At 44.3% G+C, this 12,699-nt stretch overlaps 1 long non-coding RNA gene across 14 annotated transcripts in view; it reads right to left on the bottom strand.

The window, feature by feature from the left end:
- LOC111751047 (uncharacterized) overlaps positions 1–12,699 on the bottom strand; it is a 70,807-nt gene extending 58,108 nt beyond the window's left edge. The window contains exons 1-5 of one of the 14 annotated variants that reach the window (XR_010322149.1): positions 12,084–12,699; positions 10,429–10,818; positions 9,147–9,270; positions 6,912–6,973; positions 6,571–6,768 (exon numbers count right to left, since the gene is read on the bottom strand). This is a non-coding gene — a long non-coding RNA (uncharacterized LOC111751047). The other 13 variants (XR_010322159.1, XR_010322147.1, XR_010322152.1 and 10 more) reach the window with 13 other exon arrangements.

Raw genomic sequence — 12,699 nt, 5'->3', positions numbered from 1 at the left:
AGAGACCAACACTAAGTTCCCAATATGGCACCGTTCCACAAGGTGATCAGCCAGTAACCTGGTGGCAGGTTGATTACATTGGACCACTTCCATCATGGAAAAGGCAGCATTTTGTTCTTACTGGAATAGACACTTAATCTGAATATGGGTTTGTCTTCCCTGTATACATTGCTTCTGCCAAAACTACCATCTGTGGACTTACAGAATGCCTTATCCACCATTGTATCCCACACATCATCACCTCTCATCAAGAGACAGCAAATGAAGTGTGGCAATGGGCCCATGCGCATAGAATTCTGAACATCCTGAAACAGCTAGCTTGATAGAACAATGGAATGGGCTTCTAAAGATACAATTACGGTGCCAACTAGGTGGCAATACCTTGCAGAGGTGGGGCGATGTTCTCCAGGAGGCTACATATGTTTTACACCAGTGTCCGATATATGGTGCTGTTTCTCCCATAGCCAGGATTCATGGGTTCAGGAATAAGGGGGGGGAGGGGAAATAAGAGTAGTACCGCTCATTATTATCCCTAGTGACCCACTTGCAAAATTTTTGTTCCCTGTCCCCATGACCCTGTGCTCTGCAGGTCTAGATATTCTAGTTCCAAAGGGAAGAATGCTCCCACCTGGAGACACATCTTTGATTCCACTGAACTGGAAGTTAAGAATACCACCTGGGCTCCTTAAACCTCTGGATCAGCAGGTAAAGAAGCGAGTTACCATATTGGCTGTTGTAATTGATCCTGATTACCAAGAGGAAATTGGATTGATATTACATAAGGGAAGCAAAGAAGAGTATGTCTGGAACGCAGGGCGTCTCTTAGCACTACCATGTCGTCTGATTAAAGCAAATGGAAAGCTGTTGTTAAGAGCCATCAAGTCTTTTCTGACTCATAGCGACAGCAGAAACACTGTGCCCTGTCCTGCTCCATCCTCATGATTGTTGTCATGCTTGAACCAATTGTTGCAGCCACTATGTCAATCCACCTCATTAAGGATCTGTCTTTTTTTTTTTTGCTGACGTTCTACTTTATCAAGCATGATGTCCTTCTCCAGGAACTGATCCCTCCTGACAACATGTCAAAAGTATGTGAAATTAAGTCTTGCCATCCTTGCTTCTAAGGAACATTCTGGCTGTACCTCTTCCAAGACAGATTTTTTCCTTCTTTTGGCAGTCTATAGTATACTCAATATTCTTCGCCAACACCATAATTCAAAGGCATCAATTCTTCTTCATTCTTCCTTATTTGCCACCCAGCTTTCACATGAAAATAAGGCAATTGAAAACACCATGGCTTGGGTCACCAGTGCCTTAGTTCTCAAAGTGACATCTTTGCTTTTTAGTACTTTAAAGAGGTCTTTTGCAGCAGATTTGCCCAATGCAATGCGTCTTTTGATTTCTTGACTTCTGCTTCCATGGGTGTTGATTGTGGATCTAAGTAACTTGACAACTTCAGTCTTTTCTCCATTTATCGTAGTGTTGCTTATTGGTCCAGTTGTGAGGATTTTTGTTTATGTTGAGGTGTAATCCACACTGAAAGCTGTGGTCTTTGCTCTTCATCAGTAAGTGCTTCAAGTCCTCTTCGCTTTCAGCAAGCAAGGTTGTGTCATCTGCATGACACAGGTTGTTAATGAGTCTCCTTCCAATCCTGATGCCGACTTCTTCTTTATATAGTCCAGCTTCTTGAATTATTTGCTCAGCATACAGATTGAATAAGTATGATGAAAGGATACAATGCTGATGTACAACTTTCCTGACTTTAAACCATGCAGTATCCCCTCGTTCTTTTCGAACAATTGTCTCTTGATCTGTGTACAGGTTCCTCATGAGCACAATTAAGTGTTCTGGAATTTCCATTCTTCATAATGTTATCAATAATTTGTTTTGATCCACACAGTCGAATGCCTTTACATAGTCAATAAAATACAGGTAAACGTCTTTCTGGTATTCTCTGCTTTCAGCCAGGATCCATCTGACGTCAACAGTGATATCCCTGGTTCCACATCCTCTTCTGAATCTGGCTTGAATTTCTGGCAGTTCCCTGTTGATGTACTGCTGCAGCCACTTTTGAATAATCTTCAGCAAAAATTTTACTTGTGTGTGATATTAATGATATTGTTTGATAATTTCCACATTTGGTTGAATCACCTTTCTTGGGAATAAGCATAAATATGGATATCTTCCAGTCAGTTGGCCAAGTAGTTGTCTTCCAAATTTTTTGGCATAGACCAGTGAGCATTTCCAGTGCTGCTTCCATTTGTTGAAAGATCTCAATTGGTATTCCCATAATTCCTGGAGCCTTGTTTTTCACCAATGCCTTCAGTGCAGCTTGAACTTCTTCTTCAGTACCATCGGCTCTTGATCATATTCTACCTCCTCAAATGGTTGAATGTTGACCAATGTTTTTTGGTACAGTGACTGTATGTATTCCTTCCATCTTCTTGTGATGCTTCCTACGTCATTCCATATTTTGCCCATAAAATCCTTCACTATTGCAATTTGAGGCTTGAATTTTTTCTTCCGTTCTTTCGGCTTTAGAAATGCTGAGTGTGTTCTTCCCTTTTGATTTTCTAATTCCAGGTCTTTGTACATGTCATTATAATACTTCACCTTGACTTTTCTAGGCACCCATTGAAATCTTCTGTATGTGTGTGTTTATGTATGTGTGTGTGTGTTTGCCCCCACACCTGTCAGTTTGTCATACTGTGGAGGCTTCCATGTTGCTGTGATGCTGGAAGCTGTGCCACTGGTATTCAAATATCAGCAGGATCACCCATGGCAGACAGGTTTCAGCTGAGCTTCCAGACTAAGACAAAGTAGGAATAAGAACCTGGCTGTCTACTTCTGAAAAGAGTTAGCCAGTGAAAAGCTTATGAATAGCAGCAGAACATTGTTTGATATTGTGCTGGATAATGAACCCCTCAGGTTGGAAGGCACTCAAAAGATGACTGGGGAAGGGCCACCTCCTCAAAGTAGAGTTGACCTTAATGATGCAGATGGAGTCAAGCTTTTGGGACCTTCATTTGCTTATGTGGCATGACTCAAAATGAGAAGAAACAGCTGCAAACATCCATGGACTGTACAAAGTATGAATCCAGGAAAAGTGGAAATCATCAAAAATGAAATGGAACAGAAAAGATTGATATCCTAGGCATTAGTGAGCTGAAATTGGCCATTTTGAATCAGACAACCATATTATCTACTATGCCAGAAATGACAGCTTAAAAAGGAATGGCATTGCATTCATTGTCAAAAAAAAAAAAATTTCAAGATCTATCCTGAAGTACAGCCCTGTCAATGATAGGATAATATCCATATGCCTACAAGGAAGACCAGTTAATACGACTATTATTCAAATTTATGCACCAGCCACTAAGGCCCAAGATGAAGAAAATGAAGATTTTTACCAACTTCTGCAGTCTGAAATTGACCAAACATGCAATTAGCATACATTGATAATTACTGGGTTATAGGGTCACAATGAGTTGGAATCAACGTGACAGCAGTAAGTTTGGTTTGGGTATTCCCTGAATAAGGAGTTTTGGTGGTGCAATCGTTAAGCACTGAGCTGCTAACCAAAAAGTTAGCAGTACAAGCCCACCCAGCAGCTCTGAGGGAGAAAGACCCAGTGATCTACTTCGATAAAGATTTACAGCCAAGAAAACCCTATTTGGTGGTTCTACTCTGTCACATGGGGTCGCTATGAGTCAAAATCAACTAGATGGCACCTAACAAAACAACATTTTCTGGCTGGATTCCTTAGGTGGTACAATGTTTAACATGCTCGGTTGTTAACTGGAAGGTTGGAGATTCAAGTCCACCCAGAGGCACCTCAGAAGAAAAGCCTGGTGATCTACTTCTGAAAAATCAGTCACCGAAAACCCTATGGAGCACAGTTCTACTCTGACACACATGGGGTTGCCATCAGTCAGAGTCAATTCAATGGCAACTGATTTTTTTTTTCTTAATTTTCTGACTGATGAGTCAGGATGTGGTACAGCAGTACAGATGTTAAGAAAAAGGGCTTTTACACAAAATAATCAATGTTGGAGAGGTTGTGGAGAGACTGGAACACTTATGCACTGCTGGAGGAAATGTAAAATGGTACAACCACCTTGGAAATCAATTTGGCACTTCCTTAAAAAGCTAGAAATAGAAGTACCATACCATCTAGCAATCCCGCTCCTTGGAATATATCCTAGGGAAATAAGAGATGTCACACGGATAGATATATGCACACCCATGTTCATTGCAGCACTGTTCACAATAGCTAAAAGATGGAAACAACATAGGTGCCCATCAACAGACAAATGAATAAACAAATTATGATACATACACACAGTGGAATACCACACAACGATAAAGAACAATGATGAATTTGCAAAACACCTCATAACATGGATGAATCTGGAGGGCATTATGCCGAGCGAAATTAGTCACAAAAGGACACATACTGTATGAAAAAAAAATTTTTAAGAATTCAAGAAAAGGTTTAATCACAAAAGAAAACATTCTTTGATGGTTACGAGGGTGGGGAGGGAGGGAGAGGGGAATTCACTAACTAGGTAGTACACAAGAATCATCTTAGGCGAAGGGAAGGACAACACAGGGACAATACAGGGAAAGTCAGTACAACTGAACTAAAGCAAAAGCTAAGAAGTTTCCTGAACACAACCGAACACCTTGAGGGATAGAGTAGCTGGGTCTGGGGTCTGGGGACCATGGTTTCAGGGGACATCTAGGTCAATTGGCATAACATATTTATTAAAAAAATGTTCTGCATCCCACTTTGGTGAGTGGTGTCTGGGGTCTTAAAAGCTTGCAAGTGGCCATCTAAGATGCATCAATTGGCCCCAACCCACTTGGAGCAAAGGAGAATGAAGAACACCAAAGGCACAAGGAAAATATTAGCCCAAGGGACAAAAGGGGCACATAAATCAGAGACTCCATCAGACTGAGACCAAAAGAACTAGATGGTGCCCAGCTACTACCAATGACTGCCCTGACAGAGAATACAACAGAGAGTCCCTGAGGGAGCAGGAGAAAATTGTGGAGCGGAGCTCAAATTCACATAAAAAGACCAGACTTAAAGGCCTGACTGAGACTGAAGGAACCCCCGAAGCCATGGCCCCCGGACTCTCTTTTAACTCGGAACTAAAACCATTCCCAAAGCCCACTCTTCAGACAAAGATTAGACTGAACTATAAAACATAAAATAATACTCGTAAAGAGTGTGCTTCTTAGTTTAAGCAGACACACAAGACCAAATGGGTGACTTTTGTCTGGAGGCAGGATGAGAAGGCAGGAAGGAACAGGAGCTGGTTGGGTGGACATGGGAAACCTGGGTGGAAAGGGGGAGTCTGCTGTCACATCACAGGGATTGTAAGTAGTGTCACATAACAATACGTGTATACATTTTTGTATAAGAAAGTAATTTGAGATGTAAACTTTCACCTAAAGCACAAGTGGAAAAAAAAAAAAAAAGAGTAAGGGCTCTTGAACTAGACTGCCTCGGTTGAAATCCAAGTGCTATCATTCAGAGCTGTGTGATCTTAGGCAAGTTACTTAACCTCTCTGTTTCTTGGTTTTGTTATCGGGAAAATAATAGACCCTATTTCAAAGGGTTAATACCCATTGCTGTCAAGTCGATTCTGACTCATAGCAACCCTATAGTATTAACATGAGGATTATATTTATCAACATATGTAAAAAGCTTAGACCATTGCCAAGTACCTAGCCACTGTTCCACAAATGTTAGTGGTTTTTGTTATTGAGTGTCTTAGTCACCTAGTGCTGCTATAACAGAAATACCACAAGTGGATGGCTTTAACAAACAGAAATTTATTTTTTCACAGTCTAGTAGGCTAGAAATCCAGATTCAGGGTGTTCAGCTCCAGGGGAAGGCTTTCTCTCTCTGTAGGCTCTGGAAGGAGATCCTTCTCATCAATTTTTCCCTGGTCTAGGAAGTTCTCTGTCCAGGAACCCCGGGTCCAAAGGACGTGCTCTACTCCTGGTGCTCCTTTCTTGGTGGCATGAGGTCCCCAACTCTCTGCTGTCTTCCCTTTTCTTTTATTTCTTGTAAGATAAAAGGTGGTGCAGACCACACCCCAGGGAAACTCCCTTTACACTAGATCAGGGATGTGACCTTAGTAAGGGTGTTACAATCCCACCCTAATCCTCTTTAACATAAAATTACAATCACAAAATGGAGGACAACCACCCAATACTGAGAATCATGGCCTAACCAAGTTGACACATATTTTGAGGGGATACAATTCAATCCATGACATTGGGGTAGGGCTGGGGAATAGTCCTACTCAGATGATCCTTTCCAAATAAAAAAAAAGAAGTAACTAATTAATAGATGGTTCATTCCAATGGAAACTGAAAAGAAGTTAATGAAGACACTATTTTCAGAGGTTTGGGCAGGGTTAAGGGAACCAGTAAAGGATGGGGAAGCACAGGAACTAGCACCAACAGGAAGCCAGGAGGGGCAAGGGGAGGAAGCAGAGTTAGCAGAACCCAGTGAGAACCATAGGGAATGAGACCATGTTACAAGCTCTGTACCTGTAGGGAGAGGAGGTAGCCATGCTACAGTGGGGAGGTGGGGTGGTAAACCATTCTTCCATCTCCTCCAACTTCCAGATTTCCTACTGGTGACTTCCCATTCCTGCTGGCAATTTCCCAATGCTCATTTTCCATGACTGAATCCAACTGGAAGTCAAAGGGCAGAGGAATCCATCAGATGCCAGATCCCAGGACAGTCTACAGATCCAGAGAGGCAAGTAGAGATCTAACAACACAGTCCCCAAAGAACAATCTGCCTGGGGAATCCAGGCAACAGCATGAAAGCAGCATGGGGATGGTGTAACTAGCAGGGCGTGGTGTAGCAGCAAGTTAGTACTCACCAAACACTCCGTGTGCTTCCTATGGTTGGGTTGGGGTCATGTGACTAATTTGAGCCAATGGACTGTGGGCAGAAATGACACCTGTCACTTACTGGCCAAAGCAGTTAGGAGTCAGTATGCCTCTTCCATCCCTCTCTTCCTCTGACATGGTGACATGGTGACCTTGGAGGCCAAGATAGTGTAGCTTCAAGATGGAGGAGAATTGTCCAACTTGCATCAGACTCAACATAGGAGAGAAGTAAACCTTTATAAGGTTTGAGATTTAGGGTATATCTGTTACAGCAGCATAGCCTATCTTATCCTGATTAATACAGGAGGAAATGGCTGGGCCTGGAGAAAAAGTCCCACTGAGAGGTGGAAATATGCTAGGGATAATTTAAAAGAAAACATCAGCCCACCCACTTCCATCCTTAGGGACAGCTGACTATGTTTATTTCCTAAGGGTCCCAGCTCTGTCATCTGACTGAGTGGGTCTCATGGGAGAGGAGGTGAAGAAAGTAGACTGAAGGTAGAATGCAGGCGATAAACCCAGGGTCCAAGGCAAGAGTGGAGGAGAGGTGAAGGGGAGGGATTTTTACCATAGCCTTTTAGCCTGGTAAAGACTTTAATTAGTAACGATGCATTTCAGCAATGGAGCATTTTTCCTTTTAAGGAGCTGAGTGCCGAGGTAAGTATTATGCCCTTTGAAGATCTGTTTGTATTGTGAACATCAAAGGGTAAGGAGGGTCCCTTCCTTAAATTTAATGGAAGACTTTACTTCTCAACATCTTGCTGGTACTTTAAATTCATGCCTTGAACATCACAGGACTCATGAAGGGTGGGAAGCAGAAGGCCAGATCCATGAGCTGGGCTGGAGGGAGAAGCCACTGTGGCAAGTTTAAGAGGTCACCACCACCCGAGCCCCTGCAGTGAGCACGAGGACAGCCCATCCCCTGTCAGTGGTTGGTGGTAGATCTCCTGGCCCAGGAAGCACAGCACAGAGAGAGGCTCAGACCCAGAGGTTCAGTCAGCAGATGACCTGCCACCTGAGTCAGCCTTGGCCCCAGCCTCACAGGACCCACGTGGGCAGCTGGAAATGGCCAAGGTGAAGAAAGTGATGCAAAGGCAAGAGAAGGAACGCAGGAGATGAAAATTATCAGCCAAGTGTAGGGGCTGGAAGAGTCCCTGGATGGGGCAAATGGTAACCTGCTCGGCTGCTAACTGAAAGGTTGGAGGCTCAAGTCCACCTAGAGGTGCCTCAGAAGAAAGGCCTTGAGGTCTACCTCCAAAAAATCAGCCATTGAAAACCCTATGAGCACAGTTCTACTCTGACACACATGAGGTCACCATGAGTTGAGTTGATGCAACAGCAACTGGCTTACAGAATTCTGCTGGTGGGGCCCTGGCTAGAACCTCTCCCCAGAAGATGGGCAACTGAGCTGGCAGGGCCCTCCTGTCTCCTAACTCCAGATATCATCAGCACTCTCCACTGCCCCACACAGCCATCACAGCTGTTCTTCTCCACCAGCTGTACACAGTGGAAAAGGGAAGCTTAAAAAAAAAGATGCTGGTGCCTCAGCTACACCCCAAGCCACTTCAATCAGAATCTCTGGGTGTTTCTCAACCATCAGCATCAGCATCACCTCGGAACTTGCTGGAATGGCAAATTCTCAGGCCCCACCCCAGACCAACTGAATTAGAAACTCTGGGGGTGGGGTCCAGAATCCTGTGTTTTAACAGGCCCTCCAGGTAATTCCTATGGACGCTGACGATTGAGAACCACTGCATTTTAGAGGAAGAAAACAAAAAAACCCAAACCCAGTGGCTTTGAGTGGATTCTGACTCATAGCGACCCTATAGGACAGAGTAGAATTGCCCCATAGAGTTTCCAAGGAGCGCCTGGCAGATTCAAATTGCCGACCCTTTGGTTAGCAGTTGTAGCACTTAACCACTACGCCACCAGGGTTTCCACAGGAAGAACCCAAACCAAATCCACTGCCATCGAGCCGATTCCGATTCCGACTCATAGTGACCCTATAGGACAGAGTAGAACTGCCCCATAGAGTTTCCAAGGAGCACCTGGTGGATTCAAACTGCCAACCTTTTGGTTAGCAGCCGTAGCACTTAACCACTATGCCACCAGGGTTTCCAGAGGAAGAAAGGACTACCAATTATTGGCCTGTACAGACTAGCCTCACTTCTGCAGTAATTATTCTAATAGCAACCCCCAGAAGTGCTGATAAGTGCTTTACCTACCTTATCCCATTTAATAAACATCCCACTGCTGCTGCAAATATTTAAATGCTCTGCTTCTTACGGAAAGGTTGGTGGTTCGAACGCACCCAGCAGCTCCATGGGAGAAAGACCTGGTGATCTGCTTCTATAAAGATTACAGCCAAGAAAAACCTATGGGGCAGCTCCGCTTTGTCCCATGGGGTCACTATGAGTTGAAATTGACTCAAGAGCACCTAACAACAACAAAATATCTGCCACACAGACGCTGTTGTTCTTAGTTGCTATCAAGTCACCCTCCCAACCCTTGTGGCAACCCCATGCACAACAGGATCGGACCATTGTGATTCATAGGGTTTTCATTGGTTCATATTTCATATTTTCATTTTTGGAAATAGATTCCCTGGCCTTTCTTCATGGAGTAGATATTATGACCCCATTTTACAGAGGAAGAAACTGAAGCTTCAAGAGGTTAAGTCATCTATCTGCCCAAGAGCAAACCCAGCTGGTAAGAGGGGAGCTGGGGTTCTCGGCCAGGTCTATCTGGCTCCAGAGCCCCTGTGGTGTTGGCTCTTTTCTGAGCAAGGGCTTTATTCTCTGACGAACTAGAAATGTTAGGGCAAGTGACAGTGCAAAGAAAGCAGGAGTGAATCAGTTGGGCTGATTCTCTACAAGCCCCTGGTTCTCTCTTCTCTGCAAGCCCCTGTGTTCTCTAAAGTAACACTCTGTGAGGCTCTGGGCGGGTGCTAAGATGACTAAATGGTTCTCCTGCTTCCTGATGGCCGCGCCTTTGAAAGCCTGCCAGCTGTCTTTTTTCATTTCAGCCACAGTTCCCCTCCCAGCCTCAGTTGTTCCCCTGCGTTATTTGGAACAGGTGTTCTGGGAGCTGGGGAACTCTGCACAGCCTTTACGGGGTCCAGGGGCCCCGTGTTTCCTCTGGGAGGTCTTCATACCATGTCTTGAGTCATAAAGCAGATGATGAAAGATGAAGACTCAAAGTTCGGGGAGACCTGGGGGGTTGCCAGCCCCCTCCCCACTGTCCTCACACACTGAATGCACAGTGAGGCAGGCAAAGGGCTGGCTGTACCTGGGTGGTACATTCAGTTAATGTGCTTGGCTGCTAACCAAAAGTTTGGAGGTTTGACTCCACCCGGAAGTAGCTCTGAAGAAAGGCCTAGAGACTGACTTTTTTAAAAAAAAAAAAAACTTTAGAGGAAGGTTTACAGAACAAACTAGTTTCTCATTAAACAGTACACATATTGTTTAATGGCATTGGTTAACAACCCCACAACATGTCAACACTCACCCTTCTCGACCTTGGGTTCCTTATTACCAGCTTTCCCATCCCCTTCTGCCTTCTAGTCCTTGCCCCTGGGCTGATGGGCCCCTTTAGTCTTGTTTTGTTTTATGGGCCTGTCTGATCTTTGGCTGAAGGGTGAACCTCGGAAGTGACTTCATTACTGAGCTCAAAGGATGTCCGGGGGGCTGTACTCTCAGGGCTTCTCCAGTCTCTGTCAGGCCAGCAAGTTTGGTCTTTCTTTTTGAGTTAGAATTTTGTTGTACATTTTTCTCCAGTTGTCTAGGATCCTCTATCGTGATCCCTGTCAGAGCAGTCAGTGGTGGTAGCAGGGCACCATCTAGTTGTACTGGACTCAGTCTGGGGGAGGCCATGGTAGTTGTGGCTGGCAATTGACTTCTGAAAAATCAGTCATTGAAAGCCCTATGGAGCATAGTCCCACTCTGACACACACGGGATTGCCATGAGTAGGAGTTACTTGACAGCAACTGGTACTAGAGAAGGAATCCATTTTCTCAAGAAATTTCTATCAGCATCATAGTGGTTTCTCCATTTCTCGACCTAAACCCAGTACCCAGTGCCGTCAAGTCGATTGAGTGCCTACTCGGTGCCCACCACTGTGCTAGGTGCTGGAGAGGGCACCAGATGAGGTTTCTGTCCCCACCAGGCTCATGGACTGGCCAGGAGGACACAGGTAGAACAAGTGGTAACTTGTTAGAGTTTTTATGCTAGAAAAGGGGAGGGATGGCGTGCCATGGAAGGTGGTACTTTAGCTGAGGACTGAAGGATGAGTAGAATTTGGGTTGTGGAGTATGTGTATGTTGTGTGTGTCCATATGCTATGTGTGTGTGTCTGTGTGTTGTGTGTGCAATAGAGTGTGCCTATGTGTGAGTGTTGTGTGCGTGTGTGTATGTGGTGTGTGTGTGTGCGCATTGTATGTGTCTGTTCTGTGTTTGTGTGTCATATGTGTCTGTATGTTGTGTGCATATGTTTTTATCTGTGTATATATGTGTGTCTGTGTACAACAGAGGATATCTCTGTATGAGTATGTGTGTATGTATCTGAGTGTGAGTGTGAATGTACGTGAGTTATGTATGTGAGTGTAGTGCATGTATCTGTATGTGGTGTGTGTGCATGTGTGTGTTGGAGAAGAGAAAGACCATCCCAGATAGGGGGCAGCACATGATCAAACAATTTCTATATCTACTCAATAAACACAAGTTCAAAGCCTCCAAGGAATCAGGCATTATATCCGGAATTATGGAGATAAAAAATCACCTCTGTGCCTTTGAGGAACTGACCCTTACAGTGAAGGAATCAGGCAAGTTAGCCAATCTTTACATGCAGAGGGCGGTATTCTATGGGAGTACAGAGCAGAGCATTCAGTTCAGCTGGAGGAGGTCAGGAAAGGCTTCCAAAGGCGGGAGGATCCCTGACTGAGCTGGATCTTAAAGGTTGAGTGGGTACTCACTAGCCAAAGGAGAGCAGTCAGGGCAATCCAAGAAGGAGATCAGCAAGCAGAAGGGCAGAGAGGTGAGGGAGTGCAGCATGAGGTTTTAAATGATGGTTGGATGCCCAGGCTAGCCCACACCACTTACTGTGGCCCCGGAATACTATACATTTACTTAAACAGTGGAAGTAATACTATAGAGAAGAACATCTACCTCATCTCTCTGTAAATCCCATGTGCCAGCTTTTCTTCCAGCATTGCAACAGATAGTTGGTTCTTTAGTTGAGCACAGGATGAGGGAGTTGGCTTGCATCTAAGGATTTGTGCTGCATGAAAAAAAAAAAAAGACACATCTTTAAACTAGAATGAAAGTCAGTGCACCAAGATGCTGCGCTATGAGACACTGAGAAGCTAGAAGGAACTGAGATGGACTGAGGCAACCCCAGATTTCTATCTCCCAGGTATCACACTTTCTCTGGGGCATGGCTACTGGAGAAGAAAAAAAAAAAAAAAAATTGCCTGCACTTTTACGATCACTATTCTCTCTCTCTCTCTGTCTCATTACATAGATTGGAAAATTCACAGATGATGCAATTTTACTATTTGCAGGGAGTGTAGCCTCTTCGGAGAACAGATGTTGAAACCAGAATGCCTGGGTTTGAAACCCAGTTCCACTTTCTAATTGTGTGACCCTGGGCAAGTTATTTATTTATTTATTGTCAATCTCCTCATCTGTAAAATGGTGAGGGTATAATAACACTGTTAGGAGAAATAAATGAGTCGACATACGTAAAGTGCTTGAAAGGGTGACTAGCACATAGGATGCACTC

This window comes from Loxodonta africana, chromosome 5 (genome assembly GCF_030014295.1).
Source record: "Loxodonta africana isolate mLoxAfr1 chromosome 5, mLoxAfr1.hap2, whole genome shotgun sequence".
Lineage (NCBI taxonomy): Eukaryota > Metazoa > Chordata > Mammalia > Proboscidea > Elephantidae > Loxodonta > Loxodonta africana.
The sequence above is the reverse complement of the archived record's forward strand: the minus strand, read 5'-3'. Positions and strand labels throughout refer to the sequence as shown.